The sequence below is a fragment of the Notolabrus celidotus genome, chromosome 2 (assembly GCF_009762535.1).
Source record: "Notolabrus celidotus isolate fNotCel1 chromosome 2, fNotCel1.pri, whole genome shotgun sequence".
Classification (NCBI taxonomy): domain Eukaryota; kingdom Metazoa; phylum Chordata; class Actinopteri; order Labriformes; family Labridae; genus Notolabrus; species Notolabrus celidotus.
In genome coordinates, this window is record NC_048273.1 from 19810299 (window position 1) to 19835971 (window position 25673).

Sequence of the window (25673 nt, forward strand, 5' to 3'; positions counted from 1 at the left end):
CAGTCTTCCTACATCTCCTGACATTCCTGTCTATTGGGCCTTCGTTAGAGAAAGTCAAGATTCACCTGGGAGCAATTTACCAATTCAGGACAGATTTAGAAAAAAAGTCTAATGGGAATGTACAGAAATATGACTGACATACTCTGACAACATGTTCAAACATTTTGCATTTTAAGAATTTCAATTCTGATCTAAGAAATGTACCAAAGCGACTGAGAAAAACTGTAATACAGTAACCATAGAAATTGCAGTACGTAGCAGACTGAATTATAGTTGTAGTATTTGATGCCACTGCTCATTTCTCAAAATGTATGAAAGCCTGCACACGAATAAACTTGAAGCCATCCCTCTAACAACAAAATCCATGCATGGATATTGCTCCTCATATGCATGGCAGAGAGTAGTGGATGGTTTTTAAATTCAAATTAGCATCTCAGAGAGAGATATCAGAACAGCCCACAGGAAATAAATTAAAAATACTGGCATGTTCCGGCAGTATCAATCCTGTTAGAGCATTATTATATATCCCCACCTTTCTGTTAATATAAATCAGCCTGTTGTGCAAAACAGAGGATGAGCTCGTGCTTTGAAGAGCGAGATAATGCGAGGTATTTTCATTGCGCTGTTGGCAGCCTCCAATAACAGATTGAGACTGTAAGAGAAAAATCATATATTGGCACTATCAGTGGAGTAATGGCTGCCTCTTCACAGCATGTTCATTATTATACTTGGTTCCTCTTTGCCTTCATTTACTGCACAATGTTTTATCGTGTCAGTCAGACAGTCAGACAGTCAGACAGTCAGACAGACAGACAGACAGACAGACAGACAGACAGACAGACAGACAGACAGACAGACAGACAGACAGACAGACAGACAGACAGACAGAGTGGAGATGGAAACTCTCCAGACTGGCAGAGCAACAAACTAAGCTGTATGACGTGATTACGTGTGCCTCGCAGCCCCTTGTGTAATCAGCACCGCTGCCCACATCTAATCTTGTGTGAAGAGCACACTCCCCTTAAAACCCCGACATACACACACATACGCAGACATTTACACACTCACACACACCAGACGGTTCTAGATGACCAGCAGACTTTGTCCTCTGATGATGAGCTCCTCAGCATGATTATTTGGCTGGAAGTTGTACATTTACAAGAGGACAGATCCAACAACAGCAACAGTCCCTCATCAGGAATAACAGCTTGAGTCTACTTAAGTTGAGAAAATCAACATACTAAATTTATTTTCTGCATTGATTAATGTGCTCTTTACACTGATTGGTTGGTCTCACAGTGTTTCCAGACTGTTTTTATCCACAGTCTTTTAGGGTTCAAAGCTGGATCAAGTAGGTCTCGTATGTGTTTGATCAACTAATGGCTGACAAAAATAAAAAATCTGAAAGCTGCTTTGGTCTACAGTCTTAAAAATAGGAACCTAAATTGGCCACAGAGCTGGAGGCTATTGTGAAATCTGAGATCTCTCAATCGATGGACGGGCACTTGGCCAGCCTTTCCTGCAAACTTGTGGATGTTGTGCCGAGGAATCCCTGCCTTGTGAATTTATGTTTCTATGCAGTAAACATCCTTCTAACTCTGATACAGTTCATGCAACCACCTCAAAATTACAGATAACCAATTGAAGTTTTATGCTTGGTTTAAAGGACATCCTCTCTTGTCTCTCCTCCAAAAGAGGAACTTGACAAGCAAGGTTCATGTGATTACTCCTTTGTACAGTTCCAAAAAGTGCCTCAGTGACACAGCGTGACGTTTTTTTCTCCAAGAACTTGGTGCCTTTTAAAGCATGTCACCCCAGCTCTATATGACATAGAAGGGCATATTATGCTGAAGCATGACTGTATGTCTTTGCCAAAGGATGAGATCATGATACATTAGCCTGATTTTATATGATGCTAATGGGCTGCCTTGGAATAATTCATCGCTGGATGATGAATGAAACTAGTGTGATCTTGGCTTGCTGGTGTGACTGGCTGCTGCTCAGCTTTATGAGGAGTGAGTGCCAGAGAGAAAACATCACAAGGGAGAAGACAAAGAGTCACAAAGTGTCTAAATCTGCTTTAAAAGCTGTCAAGGAAACAGCAAATGAAACCCAGTGAGCCAGTGTGCAGAGCATTAGAAGTAACTGGCAATAAAGCTGCTGTCCGTATCTCACCTTCCACAGATACTCTGCATGAATGGCCTTGGTCTCCCAAAAATCTGTTTTTTTTTTCAGAGGGGATGTTCGGCTTAGTGCTCCCAGTCGTATCAGGACATCAGTTTTATCTGATAACAAGCTCTGTGGAAAAATACAGCCTGGTCTGACACTGGCTGGAGATAGACAGGGTAACCACTAGCATGGATTTTTGATGCCTCCTCTATTTGAAAAGAGGTGTCATTATGCCTCAGTGACCCTTGATCAGAGGTTGATTTATGTCACAAATATTAAAAGTAAAGGCACCATGAACATTTAATCTGAAAAGACTGAGCAGTGACACATAACCTCTACATTTTGGCTAGGTTTTGCTCATGTGGCGCCCTGCTTGTCAGTCACTGATGCCTTGCCATCTTGAGTTAGATGGCACCCTGCCTGAAGATCAATGCCTCTGTGTGAGGGCATTCATCTTCTGATGGATTCCTTGTGATTGTGGACCGGTAACGAGCTGCCTGTGGGCGTCGCTCTCTTTTTCTGTCTCGGTCACTGTTTCTCTTTGTCAGTCACACAGGTATGCCAATGCTTATCTGTACACCTAAAAGACACACACATACACTCAAAAGTCCACGGACAGATTTATTATGTATTAATGAAAGAGAGAACATTTCTGCCCGCTGTGAAGCGATCCCAAGAGAGAACCATCTGTAACAGCTGGCAGTTCCCATTTAAGGCATGCTTCTCTCTATGGGTCATACTTCACTTTGATAGATCTGTACTATTACAATGCAATGATCACAATACAGCCATTAGTTGGTTGACTGAACCCTTTCTTAATGTGGAATGGCTTTGCATGCCCTGCAGGTACATTATCACTCTGAGAAAGTTCACAAATTCATTCCGTTCATAAGTGACCTTTCATTTAGATTCATGAAATGTTCCACTATAAAGAGGATTTGGGGTAATCTGCTTCACTCAGTTGAACAACTTCCCTTGGCTGGACTCAATGGACTCATCCAGTAAATGCTTTTTAAAACATCAGCAACCACAAACGATATCCTAAGTGCATGCTGTCTGCTTAATGTTCCCTCTTGGTAGCCCATACATAAAGTTTGCATGATGTTTAAAGCTATCCCTTACTTTAGAAACCGCATTACTAGAAACCTAGAATTTATAACTTCTAAGCATTCTGAGCTGATAGAAACCAGTGTTGTTCCCACCTGAATCAAGAGGATAACTCACTTGTACAGCTCTCAAAACCTCACTTAGTAAGTACCACCAAAATAAAGTGAATATAAAAACCATTCATGTTAACTAAATGGCCTTGCTTCCTTAGTCAATGTCTGCACTCATAACTCAAGTTTTGCTCAAACATAAAACATGGCTAAAAACAGAAACCTGTCTTACATTGGCTTTTTTTCTTTATTCAAGTTAAACAGACTGTTTGAGAAGTGAGTTTTTGTGTAAAAGAATGTATTCTAAAGGGGAGTAATGCAAGAGGGGATGAAATTGTTATTTTTTCAAAATAGACTGAGGAGCTATTGCTGGCAGTCTGAAGTGTATCTTTTCTTTGTATTCTCTTTTACCTAATTGCTTTTCAAATGTTTGCTTTATCTCTTGGATCTGTGTTTGCAGTGGAAGTCCAAAAAGCTTCCTGGCTCAGTTTTACAGATAGCGGTATCGTCCCAAAAGGCGCTGGTCCAGATAGTGTTCTTTAGAGAAAATGCTCGACTGGAACAAACTGTCACTGAGGAGTACAGTTATTCAAAATTATAGCAATAGCTCCACTTGAAAGACATTTTTCAAGTAGCCAGTTTTGTGTTTTATCAGTTTAGAGAAATTTTGCAGAACTCTCACAAAATTGCAAACAAAGAAATAAATAAAGAAACCTTCCATGTTTATTAAGCACATCGTGATGGGGGAAATGTTCCATGAACATCTGATGAATTATTATTTCACTGGCATCTTTTCAAGTTGTCAGATCTGTATCTGAGATGCAAATGGCCGCATCTAAAGAGCATTCATTTCCCCTCACAGCACGAGAGAGCATCCTCAAAAAGTAAGCCATTACTGGCAGCCTATCTTGTTTGCGCAGCAGGACCTCAATCCATTCCAGTGAAGGAGCGGTGAACGAGAGGCAGGCCTGGTGACAGCAGGGAGGTGGGGTCGGGTGTCAGGGCCTTCAGAGAAGCAGCGTGACACTGCTCTAATCAGAGTGGGGATGGGAAAGTGCGACATCATTTCAGGAGACCTGTTCTTGAACCTGGGATTACCTAGTGCGTAAACATTGAAAGCACGACTCCTGTCTTTTATTCATTTAAATTTCTCCCTCTAATCATATTGACAAATCCTTGACAATGCAAATAATCCTTTTGAAAACTTTTTTAGCTTCATCAGAGAGCACTGCAGGTTGATTCTAAGATTATCTGTTGCACATTTGCAAGCCTGAAATACCGACTTAATGATGAGGATGTGATTATGCTTATGATAAGTGCGGACTGGCTTATCAGAGGATGTCTTAAAAAGAGAATCTATTTGGAAAATGGTCATCATCAGCAGGCTGGGAGGTTGTTATGGTGCTGATGCTTGCATTAATGACCCGTTCTCTCCTCCTCCCAACAATCCTCTATTCCTGCTGCTGCTGTTTTCAAAGGCCCTAATTGGCCAAAGTCGCTCAAGGTAACAAGGACCTCATGGGCCTGTGTCTTGGCAACCTGATTACTGTGTGTGTGTGTGTGTGTGTGTGTGTGTGTGTGTGTGTGTGTGTGTGTGTGTGTGTGTGTGTGTGTGTGTGTGTGTGTGTGTGTGTGTGTGTGTGTGTGTGTGTGTGTGTGTGTGTGTGTGTGGTGTGTCAGTTGGTTACCAACAACAGGGTATAAAAGTCAACAAGGATGACATGTAATTGCTTGTTGTTAAAGATGACTTTATTAAAGGAACATTTTGCTTCAATTAAATAGCTGTTTCACTGCCAAAATTCTGGCGTACATACTAATTTTAGGGGGAATAATATCAAGAGGAATCAGTAGGAAACTATAATGTGGACATTTGTTGCAGTATATGTGGATCGAGGGGAAGCCAAACAATGAAGATGACCAGCAGTGTGGAAAATAGTTTCTGACCCTGTTGGCAACATGTATCTGTGAATGTAAGCACTAGGGTCTTGATATGTTAATGCACTACATTAGTCCGTACTTGAATATCGACAACTATTGTATTGATTCCTGCTTTGGAATTTAGCACTAATAAGCATTATGCTTTTCAGACATTTGTGTACACAAATTATTTGGGCCAACCCTGCAGAGGTGCCCAAGTTGAGCAACCCTAGTTACAAGTCTGGACACGCCCTTTGTGCCAGCATGGATGTGACATCATTCATTTACTAATGGATCTCTGACTCAGTGTTACTGACTTAGCAACTTTGTAGCTATATTTAGCAAGTTTTCAGACCCCTCTAGAGACTCTTTTTCAAAAAAGCGACTAGCCACTTTTTCTGGTGTTAAATGGAGACTTTTGGAGACTGATGTGAAAGCATGTTTCGTTCTTACTCTTCTCAACGAACAGTGGATGATGCTGAGTCCCTCCTAGGCTGCATTCAGAGCAGGAGGCGTTCATCCCTCAGCATTCAAACTGCAAATGTATCACGCATGTAGGAAGACACCACTGGCTGATCCAACTATACAGTCTTTTTTTTGGTCCATTTAGATAGTACATTTTTCAACAATATCATTTCCAAGATGTTTATTGTATACAATCTACATTAAATGTTTTACTGTGATTTGTTGTAGGCTCCTAAGTGTAGTTATAAACATATTTAGGGTGTTTTTTAACCTCTTTTTGTCTCTCCCTCAGCGTTACACGCCTCTCCTGCAGCGTCCAATATAATACAGATTATGCAAATTAGGCGATGACATCATTTAGCGACTTCTAGCAACTTTTAGGACAGCCTATAGCTACTTTCCTCACTGAGGAGTTGGGAACACTGCTCTGACTGTTGGTTAGACCAATCATTCTGTTCATGCACAAAACCTTATCTATGGCCTCCTTTAATTTACTGATGACTGCCATGTTAGTGTGTTCACCAAGCTAACTAAATTGCAAAAGAGATAATGGTGTATATAATTAACGTTAGGCTTGTTAAACTTCAGCATGTTGACATTGTCAAAACGAATATGTTGGCATAATTTTAAAATGTAATGAGGCCCAGGAACAGCCTTATGGAGCTACTCTGGCTGCAGACTCTGGGTCTTGTTTTAAAAGAACATCTCTGACACTGTCAATCTCCGTCTCTTTTTCTTCCTTCTCTCTCCCTCTCTCTATCTCTCTCTCTCTCTGCCCAAAAATAGCTCTAAGTCTATTTCTGTAGCACAGATAGTTGAGACAGAGCAGACAAATGAGTGGGCCTGGATTGAATTGCAGGTAACCAAATGATAAAAGCCAATTTTCTGCTTTAAGTCATCTAATTAAAAGGTCGCCCTGTGAATAGCTCTCAGCTCTGATGCAGCACATTATTGTCCATTTCCCCCCCTGATGAATTCATCTCAGGTTTAATTTCCAATGGCATACTGTACTCCACAATATCTTCACCATGTAATCGAAAAGCAGCTGGACCTGCATCCTTTATTTTAGTCGTATAATCCAATCTGAACGTATCTTGATTGACTGGAAAAGTAATGCATGAAGAGCACAGAAAGCCTTGTTTTGCAATCAAAGCACTCAGGGAGTAGAAGGCAGCCTGCTCCTGACTGCTCCTGACAAAGCACAATGATAAACTCATACACAAAGAAGAAGACGTGCAGCCGCCCGGATCTAGGACGGTCAGAGGCTCAAAGTGAGAGACGTGTCTGCAGCGAGGATGTAATGCCATTTTCTAGGCAGCCACTAGTAATCAGGTTACTGTACACTCCTGCTCAATGCACAGAGGGGATCCTCCTCCTTCTACTGCCATCTCTCATCATTAGCAGCAGCAGGCCAAGCTGCAAGTAGCAACAGAGGCATAGTGTAAGTAATGACTTGTGCTGGCTCTGCAAGAGGGGCTCAGTGTCCTCTTTCTCCACAGTTTTTCTTAATGGGGAGGTAATGGGGAAAGAAGAAATTGTCCACTAGGGCCTGGAGAGGGCTTCTGTGCTTTTGTTCTGCCAGGATATAAGGAGGTATCAAAGAAGAGAGGTAAAGTAGAAGTGGAGGGAAAGTTCAGCCAAGGGGTTGGAATTACCCCCAGCAATTACCACCTACCTCTGTTTTTCAGTCAGTCTCACTCTTGCCATCGCTGCAACATCTATTGTCTCACAAATCACTCACAGGATGCATGTGGGATGTCTGGAGGAAGAGAAGAAATAAATTGAACTGTATACTCATGATCTAAATGATGGTAAGGGATAGGTTCACTGGATTTCTTTTTTTCCCACAAGTTATGTTAAAAATAAAACAATACAATAGGATAAAATTCAATACGATGTGATATAATGTGATACAATTTGTTAAAATACGATCCAATACAACACAATAAGATACAATCTGATAGCATATGCTTTGTCCGTGTAACAAAAATATGAAGTTGAACATCCAACTAAGCTCATACCGTACCGTCATTGACGAGCTGTGGGCTGCTTGCTGAGAAATATAGCACCACCTACATTGGGACATTTTGGCGAAACAAACTAGCTTATGAAAGACATAACTGAGAGACACGGTTTGAGTTATCTATAATTAAAAATGCAAAAGTTAAGTAACTGACCCCAAAATCCCATACTTGAACAGCAATCTAGCTTAAAGCACAAGTTAAGAAAGTGGGAAAGTATGGAAAGGCTGCAGAAATTTTGAATCCTTTGTTGAAGCACAGTGATCCCCTGGTTCGCCAGGTTCTCTCTTTATTCTTCTCCTTATAGGTTCATTATAGTGAGAAATGTACTGCAGCTTCTAAGCAGCAGAGAAGACAAAGCACATTTACATGACTGTAATCTCAGGTTCTTTTCTCTCTCTCTTGCTGGTGGAGGAATTACATCCCAGCACAGACAAAACCCCTGCAGCTCTTTCTGAGCACTGATAGAGTATATGGACATGACCGGGTCAGGTAATGGGAGTCAGAGTCATAAACCTATTTTTAAAATGGATGAGGTCAATTAAAGACACTGTGTGATGTTTTCTGATCACTAAGTTTTTCCCAAGGGTTCACCGGCATGGAAAGAGTACGGTGTACACCGTAAAAGAGGTCACCGTCAGGATGATTGTGTTTATTTATGAGCCTCTTTACTTTTTCTGCAGCGCTTTCTATTCATCAGGCTCTGAACTATTAAATCACGTCGAATGAATGGATGTTTATTTCTTGATTTTTTTGGTTATGACTCATGTGATCTGATATGCAACTAAAAGCGATTCAACCCTGCTCAATCTAAACCAGTCTTGTGTTGTTGTAGCCAGTGTCGTCTATCAACTAAGATGGATGAGGTGCTTTTAATTTGAAGTAATGTTGACCAAAAAGTCACCGGCCATCCTCTGGGAACTGTGACCAACATATTTCAAGGATGTCCATCTGATAGTCTGAGAAGAATTGTAATTGAAAACCCAAAATGTGTTATTATACTTACGGAAATGTCAAGGTTAGATCCGAGTCAGTGGACACAATCTTCTAAGGAAGATACATGTCTGAATAAAATGACATGCAAATCTTGAAATTTGAATGAAAATTGATGTCAATGACCTTGAACCCCACCCCTCTAAAACTCTACTGAAACTTTGGTTTTCTTGGTCTCATTTGCAGATTTAATAAAAAAGTAGCAGCTGAACATGGGAGTAACTTCTAGTCAGTCAGTTGAAATTGCAGGTGGTTCATGTTCGTGTTTCTGAGAGACATAAGCTTTTAGTTAATACTGCCATGAAGAGTTGTGTAGTTGTGAAATAAATAAAAGTTCTATAAAAACCATTAGTTTGAGCTCCTGCTGAACACCACATAATAAAATACATGAAACACAGCACACCTGCTCTGTGACGCGTTTGGAGCAGGTGTGTGTTTAAAATAAAACAAATCAACATGAACATCATTAGTCTTAACCGACAGACTGCACCAAGAGCAAATTCACTTAAGAACTCGCTGAATTGTTGGTATTCTACTTGTTCTGTGGTTAGCAGATGGCTGATGTGTTCCTGAATGCCGGTCTGTAGCTACTGTGCAAAAATTAATTAAATTGAGAACTGACTCACTGATATTTGTTTCAAAGCTGAAATAGAAACTCTGCTTCACTTCCTGCCAGGTCATCTGGGCATCTGGGAAATAAACAATAAATGCAATATAATAACGCTGTATAAGCTAGTGTGCCTTTTAGAAAGCTTTAATTTATGATTTTCATTATGATTGGGAACACATAAGCAGTTAACAAAAAGCAAATATGCAACCTTGATCCTAACCCATAGGAAAACTAATTTAGAGAGGAGATCTCAAAAGTGTTTCATTTCTGTCTCCTAGACAACAATGAGATCTGTTTGAAAGCAAAATGAAACTATAGCTTATGTCTCCTGTTTCTCATTCTTGCCTCCAGAAAAAAGTTTCAAAAAGTCTCAGCTTGTCTCCCTTTCAGTTCAAACGGAGATCTGGTCAAAATCTGAAATGATTCTCAGGTATTTCTCAAGAGTTGTGACTCCTTTTGAGCTCAGGTGGAGAAATCAGGGAGCTCTCTCAAATGTCTCAATCTAACCTCATCCATTTGTTTTTGTCAGACTCAGTTTTTGTGTCTTAAGTTGAGCTCAGATGGAGCAAAGTAAGAGCCTGAGTTCATCTTTTCATCAACATTTATAGTGCCCTGGAAAATTAAGATTTCAATGTAATTGTCCACAAACTTACAATTCTCATTAAAACATTTGAACCACTTGCAAGATCAGCTATTTAGATGTGAAATGATCTCTTCTTTGACTTCTCAGTATGGTCCTTCCTTTACAAGTCTGTTTGGAACAAAACCACTTCACAAAGATTTAGTGGATTTGAGAGAAATTGCAAAAGATAAAGATTTCATCCCAGGTATGACAGACCATTTATTTAAAATATGGGCTGCAAAAGTGCTGACCAGATTTAGCAAGATTATTACAATTAAAGGGGTGGAGTCTTTTGGGCGCTGGTGGCCTAGCAGTCTAAGCGTCCCACATACAGAGGCTACAGTCCTTGTCGCAGGGGTCGCTGGTTCGATTCCCAGCCAGTCGACCATTTCCTGCATGTCTCCCCCGGCTCACTACTCCCCACATTTCCTGTCTCTCTTCAGCTGTCCTGTCAAATAAAGGCAAAAAGGCCAAAAATATATTTTAAAAAAGAAAAGAAAATTATCCATTAATGAGATCTCTCATTTAAGTCTCAAATAAGTCTCATGTCATGGTCTCAACTATTTCTCCTAGTGAATTTTAGGAGAAACTAATGAGAAACGAATGAGAACAATTTGAAACTTGAATGAGGCTGAAGTGAGAATCTCAATTTTGTCTCCTGAGACTTAGAAGAGAAAGCCTTGAGCAGTAAAATTTTCCTCTGGGAATTGATGGGGGGAATTGCAATTTTGTACAACTTTTCTCTCGGTGCTTACATTCCCTCAATAAGAAGAAGTGATAGTACTTATGTTTGTCCTTTTTTGATGCTGTGGTGACAATAGAGTGAACAGTTTTATTGTCCAGTAAGAGGTGAGCATTGGTTTGTCTTTTGATTGTTTCTTTCATTGTTTGCTTATCAAAACCCATTTTATTTTCCCTCAGCCACATTTCCCTGAAATTCAGTACCTGCTGAAAGGTCCACTGAATATTGATTATGATCTGCAGGGGGGTGGTAGCTGAATTCTCATTCAACTGTTTTACTGATCAGTCAAAAAAAATGCACAGAGTAAAGAAGCACTATGAATTACAGAGGGCATTACTTAGGTTTTCAAAACACTCAACCTGGAAAGGTATCTTGACCTTGACCCCTGTCATTTCTGATCTCATGTTTTTCAAAGAGGAGGCCGTGTAGGTTTCTTTATGCCTTGGCTGTAACACTGAACACAATCATGCCCTCAATGTATGTATGAAGTGAGGTTTTGATGTAAAACAGAAAGGTCCAGATCTCAGCAAACGATACAGAAGCATTGCTGAGAAGTAAACATGTGTTACAATACTCCTGTCATGTTGTGAAGATGATGACTGATGTTAGAGAGGAAGGAGCATCCCTAAACAAGTGATCCATGTCTAATTAAAGTGCCAAGACCTTTGGAAATGTGATCTTTTGTTGCTGTTTGAAATTTCTTGGATAACACATTTTCTTGTCTTGTCTGGCATCTTAAACAAAATATTCAATAACATTCTCAGGATTACAGCTCAGATGACAAGCCGCCATTCTCTCGGGTCTAAATTAATGAGCTTGTCAATCAAAAAGAGCAGCAGATCACGTCCAGGCGTAATTTGCAGGGGAACTTTTCATCTCTAATATGAAGATGGAAAGAGTAACACCTTAATGCAAATTCAAGATATACAGTGTTCTATAGCTTCAATGAGTAATGGGAGTCAGTGGGCTTACAAGGTTGTTTTGCTTGTGTTCACCATATGTTCATGGTCACTCGCATAAAAGCCTCCTCTCCGTCCTTGAACCAGACAAGACCATAAAGAACCGTCATTGGATTCTCCCAAAGCAGCATGATCTGCACTGAAAGGTGTGGCTGAACTTCACTTCAGAGCTTTTACAATTCAATCTCACTCCTGTGTCTGCAGACACGAGCAGTAATTTAAAGCGTCCGATCAATCTTATCCTGCGGAGAGGAGTGGAAGTCAAAACAAAGCCTCTTATTTGTTGCTGAGATATCTGTTAGTGAATTTGTCTGCAGGGACTACATGCAGCTTTCGGGAGGGAAAAGAGGAGAATAGAACATGTTGAGAGAACAATAAACACAGCTTTGTGCCCCAGAGAGGAAGCAAATATTTTGTAGCAGAAGCATGTGAATCTGAAGGATATGAAATACTGTATGCAAGTGTCGAAAATAGTCGGATAAAAATGAACAAAAATGTAATTTAAACCCAGCAAGGGTGGCACATAGATTCCGGAAATGTGGCAGTAGCCTGAGACGTTATTATAATGTAGTGGTGCCTTACTGTTTTCCCATTATAAGACACACTATAAGTGTGGAAATGCACATTTATTGACAGTTTAATTAGCTTTAAATCCCATTATCTTCTCCATACAAGCTCTACATATACTGTACTTCCAGACAGATTTGCATATGTGCTCCATATTACTTACACAAGATGAGAAATGTTAATATATGCGGCTATAATGACAAACGGGAATGCAATATCCACTACCCCGAGTGCTTAAGCACGCAAACATCAGTGAAGTCCTTGTGTTTTCTTGCCAAATGGGTTCTGAAATGCCAGGAACAAAATTTTAATCTCAGGTGAAGTGTTTGTAACGAATACCATAGGCTCCTTTTTTACACTGATACCAACATTTCCCGACTCATTTCTGTCTTCAGTTTGTGAGTGTGGATACAATGTCCAGAGAATATACATATTAATGCCCGAACATACATCCTTTGGTGTAGGATGCCTGAATCCCCTAGAGTCCATTCCTTGTATAACCTAAGTTGAAATTGACGTGTTTTTTACATGCTCTGTGATCCAGGATTAATGTTTTATAAGCAGCAGCCTGTTCATGTTCATGAACCTGAGCCAACAGTGCCCACAGGGACTACACACACACAGTCACGCACACATGTATCACTGGCATACAAGGGTTAGTAGGAGTATCATGTTTTGGTACGTCAGGCAGTTGTGTTTTGAATGATGAAACCGTAACAGGGTGCTCCTTTCTGAAGAGGACTGTCTCGCAGTGTCCTCCTGACCCATTGACTTCTAACCTATAGTAAGATCTAAAGAAAAACGCAACTGTGCCTCAGAACTGTTACACCACCTCACATGAGACTCTGAAACGATCAAAGGAAGTGTTGCTGCAGAGAGAAATGAATTTTATTCTGGTGAGCTTTTAAACTGTGAGTATTTTAATTGAGTCTAGATTTTGAGGAGCCCTCTGAACAGGGCAGTATGTCTAATGTCTTCACTTATCTTGTCCCTTACAGTAGTAAGTAAGTAGTGTTTTCTGTTGAAAAAACTCACCCTAATGACTTTTAACAGTCATATGTATCACTTGCTGTGACTCTTAGCCTTGTGAAGTACAAAGAACAGGCTGTTTCTGCTGCATGCTGTTAATCTCCTTGTCTGAAACTGACCCAGCGTTGGCAGTAGCAGTCATTAGAAAATAAATTGTCAAACTTGTCACTGATGGACTGTTTTGCTTCTGTGGGGCATAATGAGGCATCAGAATTAATTTCACTCTCCATTGTCAACTGAAAACTCTTCACAGGAGCTTTTCAATGGCTGGGCTGTTTATAATATATTAATTTGAAAATTAAAATGTGCTTCCTTGTTCTTGATCTTTTGGTTATGTTGCATGATCATCATCTTTTTAAGAAAGTCTGCTCTGTTGTCCAAGATGACTCAATGGTTCAACTTTCCAGTACTCTGAAGGCCTGTGGGACTCTTTGCTCATGTTGAGTTAAAAGTTGATAAAACTCACGGCTCATTGCTGATGAAGACTCTATGACATCTCTGAAAGCTTTAGAACACATTATTGAACTTTAGGGGAAGATATTATTATTGCAAGAGTTTCCATTTTGTAACTTTGTCAAAGATAAAAAAAAATGTCAATATACTGTCAATTATTTAGTGCACTTCTATACAGCATATCTACAAACAATGCTCCTCATAGGCCATGTAGCACTCTGCTACATTCTGCACACCTGCTATCTACAGCCGGAGTAAACCTGGGAAAACACCAACCAATCCCTGCCATCAGGAGCCAAATTATGAAACCAATCAAATCTCGTCCTGCCGTTCTGCCCGCCTCCTGCTGTACATCTCATGTTTGTTTGTGTTTTTAACTTTCACTATGATAATGTTTTGGTGTTTTCTTACCGCTGAGTGAGACATGAGTTGACGTAGTGCAAAACACAAACAATGTGCTGAGGACTGGTTTTGAATCAGTCAGGATCATATGGTCGCGAATCAGCGGGCGCTTGTGCATGTGAGCGGGGGCGTCGTTTTGGAGGAGCTCCGAGGGGAGGGAGGGGAGGGGTTAGACGGATTTCTGAGAAAATGCTACATTCAAATTCATGCTAGTTTTCTGTGACTACCAACCCTAGCTTTAACTTTGGACACGTGAGTGATCATTTTGTACAGTTTGAACGGCTCATACGGATTGGTAAAGTCAAGACATGAGTACTACATTATGCATCAGTGATGGTAGTGGAATTGTAATGTCTGTTTGAATCTCCAGTTAAACATAATTCAAAGCCTGAGCAGCAGTCTCCCCCTGACTTTGTGAAGCATGTTTTTGTATGAGTGTGAGCATCCGTTGTGAAGCTGATTCACATCCTTTTAAGATTCTACCTGCTTGTACTCTGTAGACATATAGACTATTTTTGGAATACTTGAATCTTATCGGCCAGAGTTCTTCTCCACACTGAGTAAATACTGTATCATAGAGATGGACATTTGTGATTTTGGATCATGAGTGTGTGAAATTGTATTTAAAATGTTAAATGAATCATATAATCAATGGAGTATTATCAAACAGTTATTTACATTGTAAGTGATTGATGGTGAGGTGGCTTTGATAGGACATGTGGAAGAGCATTCTCATCATCGGAGTGATTATTTTCATTCATATGTGAGTTTTTAGTTCAGCAGCTCAGCGTTCAGTCAAATAGTCTTTAGCGTCAGAAAAAGGCTGGGAGCATTAATTCCTATCATGGTGCATTCATCAGCACGCTCATGGCACAAAAATGTATTTGAACATCAAAAAGGAAATACAGACTGATGTCAGTGTGACAGAATTGTTGTTATTTCATACTCTGGATACACTGCTTTTTGGATACACTTGTAATGAAAGTTAAGTCAGTGATGCCTTTCCAGAATTAAAAAAGAGCACAGCATGTGGATCACATTAAGATACAGTCTGTGTATAATAAGTGCATACAGTGACATGTATGGTGTGTTCATTAAAGTATCATTGGTTCTAAAACTATTTATAATATAATAATATTAAACAACTCAGATATAATTAAAAGTCAACTCATCTGCTCTGTCCACAGGTGTGCAGTTAAAATCCACAATCATGCTAATAGACAGGCCCTAAACAACCATACTGACAATAAAGCAGAACATTTTATTTTCAAACAATGAGACTTTAAATCCCTTGTTCCCTCTTTTCGAAATGGACACACTGAGGATTGTGTAATACTTTTCATTCTAATATAAGCATGCATAATTAGGAGATTTAAGAACACCAGACAAGTGTGTGGTCAGATTAAAGAGCAGTGATGGCAGACAGCCAGATGTTTTTGTGCACCCGACCTATCATGAAATGTACAGCTTGCTGCACAATTCTGAGGGATGTGATGTCAGAGCTGCAAGGAAATATACGAAAAAAAGAACCTGCCTTAAAAAGGTTAAATTTGTTCTTAGCAGCAGTACAAGCGACACAGAGATACTGTAACATGCAAAGGAACTAATAGTTTGTCCTGTCAATGGACGGATAAGTATTCTAATGCTGAATATCTAGCCATTTATTTCTTATTCTTTATATTTTTGGTGGGTTTTTTTTGTGCCTGTAATCCTAGGGGAAGATTAATTTCAGTGTACTGTACTTTGTGTAACACATGCAGGCTTTTTGGTAAACCACATCCCTCACTGGTAAATACACAACAAGGATGTGTTCACAATATTTAATCTGTTTTGCAAGACTAAGACACATTTCTCTATGAACATACATTTCTAGATCACTTTTCATGCTGCCCTCTGTTCATTCTGATTTGCAAATGTTCTCACACTTATAAATGATTTCAACATTTATAACAATCTACCTTATTTAAAGTCAATTGTTGACATAACGTTGGCCCTTTACCAGAGGCCTAAAGAGCCAAGCAGCATCCAGCCCTGCCAATCACTGCATTTACAGTTCATCAATGTGACCGCTAGCACATTAAGGTGATTCTTAATGGTTTGAACTTGGTGTAGTTTTGTGGTTGATAGTGCCATAGTACCCAAACACACACTCTGCAGACTGATGTCTCTGCACTGATTTCTATTTAAAATGTATTTGTTCAGCTGTCCAAGAGAGCAGCAGCCTGCAAACCCTCGGGGACATTTTTTTTCACTATCTATCCCCATTAAGAGGCATTACAGTCCTCTGCCTTTCCAAGAGTGTCACTTCATTTCTGCGGTACATCTTCCCCATAATGAAAAATGCTCAGATGGGCGCTGCTCTAATTAGGTATACAGGGAATCAGTGGAGTAGGTTTTCTCCTCTCTCTCATTCTGAATTAGAATAAGAATTGTATGTGGATCTTTGTTTATAAAAGTGTTTACTGATTGAATTAGTTACTGTTGTATAAACAGTATTTCATCAGCCACATGTTATAAACTATTGTTTCTGTAGAAAGTAGTTTAGTATCTTTTTCGAGTGTGTTCACAAAACCAACTTTTCTGTATTTTGGTTTTATAGTTGTTCCCATGGCCCCTATTAGATACAGAGTGCTGACATTCACTGCAGAGAAAGGTTTGACAGTATTTCAACAGGATATTTGGCATTTGTTTTAAACTTTTGCCTGGGTACCAGGAACTTTGGCTTCTCAAGAATTTTTTTCTGACAAGAGAAGTGTTCTAAATCACTACAGAAGCAAACCGTTACATCATGTAATGGAGGTCACGCCCCTCCTGAATGTAATAACTTAAATGGGAATAACTTGGAGCTAAGCACCCACACCAAGAGGGTGTGAGATGGAGATACTCACAGAAACTTGTGTTACTCCATCATCAATAAGGTTTTCAAAGCATCTGAAATTATTCCAAGTCTGATGCTAATTTAAAAGATTGAAGTTTAATGGTTTCTAGATTATTACCTCAATTATAAATTTATAAAGTTATTGATGTTATTAAAGTTATTAACAGATGTTCTGAGTTAATACAACAGTCAACAAATGTAAAGCAAGCTGATAAATGCCATCAAACAGCAGTTAGTGTTGACTTACCTTTTGTGAAATATGATCAGTGCTCTGAATACAGATTGCGACACTATAAATATTAAGTATAAACAATAAAAGTGCCTGACTTTGTTGCACTTTAATATCTACAGTTAATCATTAAAAGAAGAAAAACAAATGCGGGTTCAGGTTTTTTTAATTATTTCTGTCTCATCAATTCTACAAAGCCAATCTCACCTATGTGAAACCTGAATCAGCAAAAGTAAACATATTTGTCTTGGGTCTCGTTCACATCAGCAGCCTGACAAGGCCTTCAGCAGTTAAACGCTGCAGGTGCAGAAATATAGCCACAGGGCAGCTTTCAGCAAATCGCCTCAAACCCCTTTGTTGACTGAGGGGTTTAAAGCCTTACCAATGCTTAAACCCATACAGACTCACCTGTCACAGTACTATGGGAGACATTCCTGACAGGCAAACACTTTTACACTGATCACTAGCTAAGCGCTGCACTCCAAGCAATCTGTGGGCTCGACTTTACAGTGACTTTTGAGTAAATAAATAAATAAATAAATAGAGACTGAAGTGATTTAAGTTGGATACATATGCTTTTAAATTGTATTTCTTTAAACGCAGTGTTAAAAGCTACAAGTAAAATGTAGAGAACTATGATAGTTACTCTACATGAAATCAAGCTTTTCTACACTGAAGCTACGTCTCAGGGAAACGTAGAAAGCTAACATCAGTGCTGCTTGCTCTCACACTGATCCAGTTTAATTCATACCAGTGATATATCTGTATGAAGACTGTTCTGCACTAAAATAGTAAGATACAATTTTCAGACTTTGGCCAACAAAGTTGAACAGCTGGTTTGTTAGCACTGGTTTGTCTCTGTAAATAATGAGCCTCCTAGCCAACAGCTACAGTGTGCAACCCTAACCCTAACCCTAACCCGCCTGTCAATCAAGTCAGCTGTGCCTCTCATTGGAAGACTCATAATCTAAATATCTTCGAAATTGCAGCATTAGAAAAAAATTCACCCCCTTACAGTGTGTGCCAATCGAGAAATTAGCTATCCAGACACTCGTCTTTTGTACCAGGCTGTAAACATGTTTCTTTCTGCAGTAAATATCTTCTTTTTTGAATTGGTGTGTATGTGGTTTGCAGTGAATATAATAGTTTGCTGGTATGGATTTTGTAATCTTCAAACTGTACTAAGCTAGCTGTTTTTTCTCTTTCCTGTCTTTGTGCTAGTCTAAGCTAACTGCTGTCTTCAGCTTATTGTTTGTCACGCAGACATTGTGGAGAGTAACATAAGTAAAGACCTGAACTTTTCATTGCTTTTCTGATGGTAAAGAAGCAAATCAGTTGATTTCCCCATCATGTCAAACAATCCTTTCAACTCAAAGCAGAAGTTAAGAAACTTATCTGAGAATCTGATTCTGTCCTTCTCAGAGGAAACCACCGTGCTTCACTAGTCTGATTATTTCTAGAAAACGAGCTCCAACTTTTACCGCCTTCAGCAGTGTGGGGCTAATTTCCTATGCTAAATTATGCGTCGTTAGATGACATTTTATGCACACACCAGAGACAATTAAAAACAGAAAACTTTGCTGCAGCCTCCAATGCCCCTAATTAGTTCTATGGCCTGAATTGCACCTTTGTTTTAGAGGAAATAAGGTAACAAAGGAATCCAAAAACTGATTAGAGACTAAAAATAAATTCACTACGCTGTTTTCAGGGTTATAATTATGTTCACATTACAATAATTGCAATTAAATAAGATAAATTTGCCCTAAGCACAGACGAACATAGCCTCACGAACAGAGACCTGAATAAGCGTTTCAGGTTTTGAGAGTTATATCCGGCCTCAGAATATGTTTTTGGCTGGCAAAGACTCAATGTCACTTTTTTGGGACTTCATAAACTGCTTGGGAAACATGAGTGGACACTAAATGTGTGCTCAGGGGACAATACTTGGTGTTGAGGGCTGTTATTTGCACTCAAACATAATTTTTTCTCAGATGCAGGCTGTAATTCTGGTTATGATTTGTGTCAGCATAAAAAAACAGAAATGTGCACAACTCTAGTTCAGGCCAACCGTTTTGGACAATGATGTATGAGCAGCTGTTACTTTCAAGTACTTTAAGGTGACATATCATTCTGCCACTTTACCCTGTTCATTACAAGAAGCAATCTTTGTACAGCCCATAAAGCAAATAAACAGTGGCAGGAAATGTCACAGTGATAGAAAACCTCCCCTTGAGCAGCTTTGGTTTAAACGACAGGAATGTAATTGAAGAACTGTGGAAACTAATATGTTTTAGCTAGCTTTTTCCAAGTATTTGCACTATTTGGAAGTTAGTTATGTCTTTAATATCTGAAGCAGTCAGGGCCGATACATTGAGTGTCAGCACAAAAGTGAGTGTGTGACTCTAAGCACGATGTGTGTATGTCTGCAGTATTTAGATCTCTCTGACTTTGCAGAAATCTCTTTTTCAGTTTGAATGTGTGTGCGGTAATTATGTCAAGCATCTCTTTAGGTGACTATATCAAGGACGCTGGGATAAAACTTTTAAACATTATTTTGTTTCACATTCTAATATTAGGCTTAAATAAAACTGCACAGTCTCTTAGTAGTCAAATAGTCTGGTATGTGTTCAGTTAAATTCCCAAAAGCTCACACCTAAAGTGTGAGTATTTTGACACAGAAACATGATTAAACCCACTCAACTCTAAATTTGTTTTACAGTTTAAGTTGTGCCAACCCCAATATACAGCAGTGATCGTGTTTGTGCCTGTTTTCAGTAATTAATAAGCCATACTGAGACTAACTGTATAGCTGGTATGAGGCTCCGCTTGTAGCCAGATCTTTGCCCTCTGAAGAGTAGCCTGTTCCCTCTGTGGAGGATCGGCTTTATCATTGTTATTAACACAAACTCCCTGAGTCCCACTCATGCTGCAGCCGACTCATTATTGTATATCAGCTCACTGTAGCCAGTAGTGTGCAACAAATTTTCCCCACAAGTGTTGATAGAGTAGATGCTCATCCCTCACTGTGATCAGCTTCACACTGCAGAGAGTCACCCCAGCTGTTGTTCGTGACATCTCTCTGAGGCCGGGAGCAGAATCAAGCAGGAGGTGAGAGGCCAGAAGTCTGCCAGGCATCAAAAGTTACAGCACATGATCACAGCCAGCTGATACTTCAGCATGTGGTCGACGTGGTGAGCAGATTGTGCTCCAGGTTCTGACCAGTCCTTGTAATCCTATGGGGAGCTGTTATTCCTTTATTAGTACCTTACTCCTATTACTGAATGTGAGACAAAATGAGTATCCAAATCCAGGATTTCATTTTCAATCCCAAATTTTTTTTTAACCATACTGTAACCAATGTCTTGTATACACTGATCCTAAACCAATGTTGAGGGAATAAACCACTTTATAATGCTGTGCTTATGGTACTAAAAGTTCAATACCGTGAAAGGGGTTAAACAGAAAGGTGACCTGATTTTAGCAGAGGGTACTCCCTCATGTAATCCTTCTTTTACATGAACTGTGAAGAATGTTGTGAAGACTGTAATGTTGTAAAACTACAATATAAAACTTGTGTTTCTGTTAAAGCTATATAAATACAGATTGAGGAAACAGTTAAATATAACAGATTTGAGTCAGCATGTATCACTACAAAAGTGACCCTGCTTAAGAGGTTTGTCATTTCAACAAGATTAAAAGCAGTCACTGTTTTGAGGTCAAAGCTTCAACATAAACAGTTTGAGCTGAGTCACATGTACCTAATCCTGACATTTTATGCTGCAAATGGCAAACCTTTGCTTTACAGAAACAACTTTAAATAACTTTACAGTGAAAATTGAACGTTATCTCCAGAGAGAAAAGAAAACGGGTTGTTGTTCATGTTCAATATCAACACCACATTAAAAAGCTTTAATGACCTTATGCAACATACACTGTAAAAAGCTGTGTTATAGTATTTAACCTTTTTCTACAGCACTCTTCACGTATTAAAACAACAATAAAGGATGTTCGAATGTAAATTTTAGTATTAACTTGACCCTATCACAATTTGCATGCTTATCCAACGAAGGTGTCTAGTTTTCTCTATAGTTTTGAAGGCTTTTGTGTTTATTAAAGTGGAATACCTTCAAACAAAAGTAAACTCCAGACATGCAAGTCTAACTTTTAAGCAAACTCAGTCAAGTAAATACAGTAAGGCTATTTCCTGTTTAATTAAGCCTATTTGTATTTGTTATTTTTTGTATTTACCTCTCCTGGAGCCATTTGCACCTTTTTATCTCTAAAGAGTTGATATGATAAACTACATTTTCCTGTGTGGAAGTAATGGAATGTGAAATTTGATATAGATTATTTCATTTCTATCTTTTTAATGCACCCCCCCCCCCCCAAAAAAAAAGGTACAATATTGCTGTTGCGCATTAAAAATCAAATTTTACTAACCATCAGTTCGGACCACCATTCATCCACTGTTTGCGTTGCATTACGCTTCACTGTACACAGAAAGATTATATGCCTCTTTGGCTTATTTAATCCATATAAGCTTTTGTTCTTGAAGTAGATTTCAGGACACACAGACTTAGTGTAAAGCCTAATGCAGAAATTACATTATATAGGGGAACTTTAATCTTTATTGTGCAATCAAACAGGACAGTTTTGAGAGCAAAACCATTGCCTCTACAGCAGATCTTGCTTATCTACACTGCAATCTTTTTTCACATTGCAGATTCAAGACATTTGTGGTTAAATATGCAAGTGCAAATTAATGTTTTCAATTCTGAAGGTTTTGCTTCCAGTTTTAACAACTCACTTGCTGTCAAGCTGGGTGTAGTGAGCAGGACCTTTACTGGATGGTGAAAGCAATGTATCTATTGGCCAGTTTCAATCAGTGTGAAACATTGCCAACATCTGCCATGAATATATATGTTTAGTTTTTTAGTTTATTTTAGTTTATTTTATTTATTATTCATCGTTTCGTGCACCTTAAGGTGCCCAGCCCATATGGACTTACAAGACACTACAAAAACAAAACAAAATAGGAGCAACAACATAAGAAGAAGAAGAAAAATAGAAGAAAGATGAGAGATTATAGCACTGATAACTAAAAACTAATTGGATGACATCATGTAGGCTAGCAGGCTTATAAAACTAGCACAAGTGATCAATGATAGCCAACTGAGCTAAACATACAGCTAAAGGCTGAATAAATTGTTGTTTTTTAACCAAGTGAAAATTCACAATGTTAAACAGAAACAATCCCCAGGTTGAGTATTACAATGCTGCTCTAAGATTAAAGTTAAGATACTTGATTCAGTCTCATTTTTGTTCCTCTTTTTATGAGAATTTAAAACATTTGATTCAAAAGCAAACTCTTTAGAGTCACAAACAAAACTCTGCAACTCCAAAAAGTCGCTTGACTGGTTTAGAGGTGCAGACGATGACAGCATAAAATCGAAGGTGACTAGAATTTGTCAGAAAGGGTCCCATGCTTAAAATGCAGGGTTGGATACAGGTTGTCTGTGATGGACCAGGCCCTCTTTAAAATCACAGGCAATATGATGAATATGTTCTCTGAAAACACAATCCCTCCAAGTTGTTAAAATTGGGCATTATTAAGAAACTTTTTGGACCATTTTTTAACTTTCTTGGAAAAAGAGAAGCCCAGGCTGGACAGCTAAAGTCCAAGTCATTCTTTCGTCACTTTTAAAATAGCCCTCTGGACAAAGAAGGCCTTCATTAGCTCCTACAAGGATTTTTTTTATAGTTTCTTCTTGCTGACTCCAGATTGGACATTAAAAAAAGCAACTCCTACAGGAAGCAGACAGCAATAGTTGGTCAATTAGATGATCTGCTAAGTCAGGTTTCTCTCCTTATGATTTATCTTGAAAGCAGAAGTGCTGTTCTGCGTAAAGAATATATTCAAGTAATTATGCTTTTTCCTAGAATAGATGCAGAGCATTGCATGTGGAAGAAAACTCTATGCAGGCGTAGACAAACAACAGTCTTGTAATGATTCTGTACTGCTGAATCTTTCTGTATAAATTTGCTGCTAAGTTGATAAAGATGTTCAATCCTTTATGAGAATGCCTGAGTGATACGCTTTTTTGTATTAGTTCAGTGATGAACAGAGCTGGCTGGGAGATTGTAAACTGATTCACAGAGCCTAGAGATAAACAGAAACATTTACATCCTCTGCCACCGTCAGCACCTAATGATTTGTTTAAACTGTTTGCAGAATGCTGTAGTCAATCTCATCTGCTATATGTAATTTGTTTTCAGATTTTATCGTCCAGAACAGCCTCACAGTGATTAAATCTTTTGTCACATGCTGCTGTATTAGAGGGGAAAACAATAAAATGATAATATGTTAGAGTTGTTTCAATAAGCTCTGTCAGTATAATCAGATAATCTTTAACAACAGTTATTAACACATATTTCTGACTTTGGCAGCCTGAATTTTCCAAAATAAAAACCCTCCATGGTATTTATTTTAAGCACATAATTATCTTCTTGTTAAGGTTGCACTGTTGTTAAAAACAAAAATGCAAAAGCACAAAAACTATCCAATCCCTCGATAGAAGTCCACTGCAGAATGCCACCCAAAAATTTACGGTTATAATCATTCCTAGAAAAAGAAGAGCTACCTTGGCAAAAGTTGACACAGAACAACACAGTCAGGCCTGCCAGGACTGTTCGCCAATACAAACCGTCTGTATGCCGGGTGGAAGATATCTTCAACACTGTTGGCTGGCACAATACCTGCACATACGGCTCAGCGATAACATTCAGCACTTTACAAACAGCATCATCTGCCATTTAGTGAAAACAACTCAAAACAAATGTTTGTGCTTGTGTAGAGCTTCCCTGAATCATCTGTGACCGTGTGAACATCGCTCTGCGACTGTTATCCTCTTGGTGAAAGGTGTTGTTGATTTATGCACAGAGTGAGACAGAGCCAGGGAGTGGGCACAGGTGGCTTTTAGGACTTTATTAAGAGCATTAAGATTTTCAAGGGAACTCTCAAGAGCTTGCACATTCACTTTGTGAAATGATCAGTGGAAAAAAAAGACTAATTCATTTTCCAGGGAGTTGGGAAAGGGAAGATAAGATCCAGCTAAAAGGCCTCTCAGCTGCTTCTCGCTGAGTCTGAACAGTCGGCTTTACTGAGTCTATAAAATACAGAAAGTGAACAGCTGTTTTGTTTCTCTTGCAGGGGATGAAGAGTTTTAAGTTTGATGAGTGGTCTCCCGTGTCAGCTGTAATTCTAAAAAATATGTGTGTCGTAAAATGATCAATCACATCGTATGATTTATGCTTTTTGCTCTCCCAACAAAGAGTGCAGTCTAGACCTACTCTTAAAAGTGTCCGAAGATAACTTTTGTTATCCAGCATCATCTAAATAGAAAATGATTGATTGATGAAACTAAAAAGAACTGATGTCTGAGTGAGAGCTTGTTGGTCTGCAGTCAAGCATCCGTCATAAAGTCAATTTGAAAAGGCCGGTGACAAAAGGCTGTCAAAATCAATCTGACCTTTTATGTTATCAATTTTTACTGTTATGTAATGTAGCCCTCATAAATATTGGACAATCACCTCACAGTTTGTATCCTATCACAAGCTGTGTGTGGTAGATAGATGGTAGGACAGTCGATGTGTGTGTGTGTGTGTGTGTGTGTGTGTGTGTGTGTGTGTGTGTGTGTGTGTGTGTGTGTGTGTGTGTGTGTGTGTGTGTGTTTGGAGGTACTGTGCTGGTCACATCACAGTCTGGTTAGACGTCAGACAGGACAGGGACTGTATCTGTACTGATGACTAGTAACTTACAGACTCCAGAAATACAGACTTTGTTTCGTTGGTACAGTAAACTTGTAAACTGATCAACAGAATCAGGACAACAGCATTACTTCTAGCAATTTTGGTAAGTCCATTTTGCAATATTTAGTAAAAGCTAAATGTTTTTCTCTAGGGAGTGTGACTGAATAGAAACGTAAGTCTTTTCAGAAAGAAATAGTTTGGTACAGGATATCCCATTTTGGCAGTATCACAGGCAGTACTGGTATCTGTATCAGAGATAACTGACACATATTGCAATACTGTTAGTGTAAAATTTCAACTTTTCAATAACCTAAAAGTTGCAGTTTTTAAAATAGCTCTGACATCTTTGCAACACAAGATACAAAAAAAATGCCAGCTGCCCAGTAGACATGAACGTTCATCCGTCCTACATCTAGTATAATTGCAAGTATATACTCAGGTCTGTGTAATGAGCTCTGTATGTTACTCTGTATGAACATGCTCATCACCGTCTACCTTCCACATTGTGCAGTAACCTTGTTTTCATTGCCATAGTCTTGTGGAAATGTCTTTTAGTAGATGTTCTGTTACTGTAGATGACCCCACACAGTATTTCCATCATCACAAGGTTAAGTCTTTTCTGTAAGATGCCCTGTGACGGGGGCAAATAAG

At 39.0% G+C, this 25673-nt stretch overlaps 1 protein-coding gene across 1 annotated transcript in view; it reads left to right on the plus strand.

The window, feature by feature from the left end:
* The window catches only part of pex5la (peroxisomal biogenesis factor 5-like a), a 97792-nt gene that overhangs the window by 18448 nt on the left and 53671 nt on the right, over positions 1-25673 (plus strand). The window lies entirely within an intron of this gene.